Consider the following 5,082-nt stretch of genomic DNA (forward strand, 5'->3'; position numbering starts at 1 on the left):
ACCTCCCGGATCTTCGTGTATGGTGTGTGTGTGTGTGCACGTGTGTGGACAGGGGCAAGAAGTCCATGTGTTTTTACGTTTTAGTGTCCAGTTTGAGTTCGTCATTCTCAACATTAATCAGGTTGTAACGGTACATTTGGGCAACAAACCTACGATTAACCATCATCTTTGTCATAAAAATAATGCAACATGAACAGACTAAACATAACAAAATGAAAACTATAATTATCCCTATATATTGTTTTTTTAAATTCTTCATAGTGGTCATAACATCAATAATTGTTTCATTTTTATTAAAAATTTAAATGCAGTAATGTACTCCAATCAAGGCTGATATTCCTTTGTTATGTACGTCATTAATTTCCAAACAATATCTAATCTTTTTGTTCTGTGGCTTCAACATATTTATCATCTCATCAATATTAGCACCACAGAGTACTGAGTTTCGAGATCCTCACAATAGTCGTTCTCAAAATGATATTTTTTTTTATCAATTTAGCTTTGTTTATTGACAATCTAACATTAATATGCAAAGAACATGTACATTAGTACGAAATGTAAAAAAAAATTGTGGTGGGGGGGGGTGCGAATTCTTTTCTTCTTGGTAGGGGGGGCATGACAGGAAATAATTGAGAACCACTGGTCTAGTCACACACCAGCTCGGGTTCATTCCCTACCAGAGAAATGACATTCCATGTCCCCAGAGCTAGGCGCTTTATGTTGCCGGGGATTGGACTGCCTTTGACTGCCTCCTAGCTCAAAGGAAACCCAAATTCTTTGGTCCCGCCCACTGGTAGTGAGCCGAAGCCCTTGTATTAAATAATAAATAAATACATAAAATAAAAAAATTAATAAATTTAAAAAACGGACCGATCCACTGCTTGGGTTAGTTTGACCCACCTTGAGATCCGTTCCCACTCAGTGACAGTGTCTACAAGCCACTGCCACCAGGCCAGTGAACCGACGTCCAGGCAGTGACAAAAAACGTGATCAAATTACATTGCTCATCATAAGGTGTTTGTGAGACGCTCTTTGTATGTTTCCTCAATTAAGACCTGTTTTCCATTGGTGTATTTGAAAAAAGTGGTGAACCTGTTAAATTCACTACAAAACGTTAAGAAGATGAAAGTAATGTTTGAAGGAATATTATTTTTCTATCGACATGCCGGCGGGCGGGCACAGATAGAGAGTGATAAAGCAGCACCTCCCGCGCGGGGCGTGCTGACGAAAAGGCAAGCGCTCCTCCTCTCATCGCGTCCTTATTAAGACAGAAAAAAGACGCTGTTGAATTTGACCTATTCGCTGTTCGAGCAGGTGCTTAACGCTGGAGAATATCACCACTTCGAAGTTCGAACTGCTGTTGAAACGGAGAGGTAAGTGTTTTTCGTTTGTTTTTATTCAAAACATGCCTCGAGTGCATTTGTTCATGGTTAGAGATAGTTGTGTGGAAAACACTATACAAAGTAGCACCATGGATGTGGGCCTACAACACTGGCCTAGCAAACATGTGCTCCTACATCGACATAATTGACGAGCTCCAGTTAAGCATTGAATAATTATAAAACGTCATGGTGCTTTTACTCATTTAAAGAACTAAACCGACGCGTATTTTCATCCGGTGGTCAGGTTTGCATTGAATGTGAGCACGAGGGACGCTAGCTTGTTGCGTTAGCTTTGCGGAGCTAACAGCTTGCACTTTTGTTATAGAACAACAGAATGCAAGTGCCATGATAATTTCTGTCATTAATTTTTGTGTAAGACACGATGTTCACTGGTTAATTACATGATTCTTAAAGCAAAGGTTACTGTGAATGCAATTTTGGTAAGATTTTTGTAGTCACACTGCATAAATCTGTCTGTCTGTTGTTTAAACTTCAATATAAACTATTATGGTTGAAATCGTTAATTGGGATGGAGGGATTGATATTTTTTTAATTTATAATTTATTTTTCTTACACTGATATTGTTAAAACTCCATTTAGCCTATAGTATTAATAATTCTCAACACAAAACTGTCTTTTTTCTTTATAGAATAAACAATGCCTTCCCTGAGATGCAGGAAGTCCCCAAAGCAGGATACTATTGAACATGCAGTCAAGGGTCTGGACAAGACTGCAGAGTTAGAAGCGAAGTATATAAACTCATTTAAAGGTATGATGTTAACGCTTTTGCTAAGATATATTATTGTTTTCTGATAACCAAGCTGACATCGTTTTTTAAGTGGTTATTTTACATTAAGAGTGTCTTGACCTTTTCTTTTGTCAGTTTCAAGTTATTTCAGTGAGCGTGAAACCTGATGGTAGGAGTTCTATCTAAATTAAGGCTGTACTTGATGACGCCCTCCGGCATTTTTATACCACAATAGACCGGTGAACAAGTCCGATATTGATAGTCTAGTGTAAAGCACGTTATACGTCACAGAGATCACGTGACGCGATCCAATATGACTGTGTATACAGTGTATGTCATTGTTATGAAACTAAATAATCTTAAAGTTTTTTTTTTACGTAACCAGGTGCCATTGACATTTGTACTTTCAGTCCTAATACATACTGGCTAATGCAATGCTGGAAAATGAATTTTGGCTGGTCTGTTCCTTTAAAATCATAAAGAAGGGCTCTGCTCTATCCCTCACAAGAAGCAATGTTTCAAACCACCCTACATTAGTATAGTGGCCCAAATGAATATGATGACTCCTTATTTGTGTGCTTAAAAATATGACGAAGCTTTCTTGATTTCCCTGTTAACTAGGTCGAGGAGTATTTACCAAGGCCCCTTTCAGGAAAGACGACTTTATTCTTTATTATGGAGTACAGAGGAAAATTGATAGATTCTGATAAATCTCAACGCAGGAAGATGGATGGAAGAGGCACTGTCTTTTTGTTTGACTTCCGCTGGCAAGAAAAAACTTGGAGGTGAGGCAAAGATTGAGATGTTATCTTATTTTTGTTTTTATTTAAAAAAATAAACACATACTCATCCCATAAGTGTTAGGGGAAAAATCATTCTCTAAGCAAAAATGTATACCGTATTTTCGCACCCAAAAGACGCGCCGTGTCAAAGGGCGCAACACCTGTTGAGGCCGCTATTTCTGTCTTTGTAACATATACTGGACGCACCGCCTGACAAGACGATAGCACAGCTGCTGTTAGCATAGCATGAACTTGGCAGAGCTGCCCACACTGACACAGCCGATAGCAGCCTACTATGCCCCAATAACATGAGCAATCACCCCATTGTTGCAGCAGACGCCAAGTCTCTATTGACAATAGCTGACAATGGCTCAGGCCAATATTAGGTGCATTGGCAATAGCCTACAAAGCAACGTCAGGGGAGGGACTTGGCTGCTCACCACACACAAAAAATAAAAAACTCATCATACAAGCAAACAATGAAACATAGAAATAAGATTAACACAAACATGTATCTCTCATGCCATCAATATACCCAAAAAAAATGAAAATAATACAAAAGCCACTCAGCCTTAGCTAATTCAAGCAATGCATTCTGGGAGCATAGACCCACAATCCCATAGCTGTTTAGAGAGATTTGCATGGCTGTTTAAAGAGATGTGCTGTTATGCTTTGGACTTTTTGTCTGTTGTCTAAACCTGGGACGTTTCTTGCTTGCAATAACATAAATGATAAGACAGACTAAAACATTGTGGACAGCTGCCCTTTGTCCAGCTTTTTCCAACACCATCACCCAAACATTATAGTCAGATGGTGTATTTGTCACGGTCGATTGTAAGCATGGACAACTCACTCTTTTCCCAGCAGGGTGTGCTAACATGCACTTCCAACAGCTCGTTGATGACAAGGGCTGATGGACGTGAGTGGTACTTTGTCCATTTAATGGACGCATCGACTGACAGGGCGCTTTGTTTGCTTATGACTGCGAAAATACGGTGATTACTTTTATTCATGCGTTGAATCTGTACAAATGAAAATATAGACCATGAAGTCTCAAAGACAAGCTGTTAATAGGGTCTGATTCCAATAGAAATTTCTTGTATGATTTGATTTAGAAGATTTAAAAATTGTGGATTTCCTATTTTTATGTTTTGTGTACACAAGATTGTCTCAAAGATTAATTTCTGACATTGATTGAATAATTGTTTTTTTTTTTTAAAATCTATTTTAAGTGTTGATGCCGCTTGTCAGGTTCGCCAATTTGACATATAGTGTTCGTGAGCTAAAAGGAGAGACAAACAGCTCTTGTGGAGACAGAAAGGTTAAACAAAGTTTATTTGACAACTTTATCTTCCTTCTGTTCCTCGATGCTTTTCACACATTCCCTTTTATAACATCGGGGAATCAGATTACACTCAAGGGTGGTACAGTTCGTCTTCTCAAAAGCTGGTTCAGTCCGGTTTATCATTGGGGTGTCGCCATGGATCGCAGCTGACTTTGACGTCAACATCCTTTATCAGGACCCAGTTGCTTGCTTCAGACTTCGATGCCAACTTATCAGGGCTCTTCTGGATGTTGTTTACTTCAACCTCACTTCTGAAGAAGTGCCACCGCCCCGCCAATTGCAGACACCTCCCTGCAGTAGAGGTGTCTCCCTGTATCACCCCTCACACTGCAAACACTCAGCATAGTTCACTATATTAAACTGCAACATGTTATATGCACCACACATCAAAATAAGCTGCATCACGGCAAATGTATAATAACCTCTTAATATTATTCTAACACCGCTCAAGAAGATGGCAGTCTGGGAAGACTGGTTAATGATGACCACATGCACCCCAACTGTAAAATGAAGAAGAAGACAACAGAGGACAGACCACACCTCTGTCTGTTTGCGCTCCGAGACATTGATGTTGGCGAAGAAATAACTTAAGACTATGGACCAGCTGGCCTTGGAGAACACAGGTTTGTAAGATGCATCTTTAAGTACAATAACAGAGCCCACTTGTGGTGTTCTGGTGATGTAGTTTCCAATTAGTTTGGCAATCTAATAAATGTATGTTGAGGTTTCTATGGAAGTTGAACATGCTGACTGACTGGGGGAGTTCTCCATTGTCCACTATCTGTAATTCAAATTTGTGGGTCTGAGTCAAAGTTTGGCTCTTCA

The 5,082-nt window shown here is 39.4% G+C and overlaps 1 long non-coding RNA gene across 1 annotated transcript; it reads left to right on the forward strand.

The window, feature by feature from the left end:
* The first annotated feature begins 1,230 nt into the window (after positions 1–1,230).
* LOC148316072 (uncharacterized) lies at positions 1,231–2,908 on the forward strand. Its single transcript, XR_015840374.1, has 3 exons — positions 1,231–1,373; positions 2,032–2,151; positions 2,752–2,908. It is a non-coding gene; the product is annotated as an uncharacterized LOC148316072 (long non-coding RNA).
* The last annotated feature ends 2,174 nt before the right edge of the window (positions 2,909–5,082 follow it).

This window comes from Idiotropiscis lumnitzeri, unplaced genomic scaffold, assembly GCF_059441095.1.
Source record: "Idiotropiscis lumnitzeri isolate Australia: NSW breed Sydney's pygmy pipehorse unplaced genomic scaffold, RoL_Ilum_1.0 HiC_scaffold_23, whole genome shotgun sequence".
Taxonomy (NCBI): Eukaryota; Metazoa; Chordata; class Actinopteri; order Syngnathiformes; family Syngnathidae; genus Idiotropiscis; species Idiotropiscis lumnitzeri.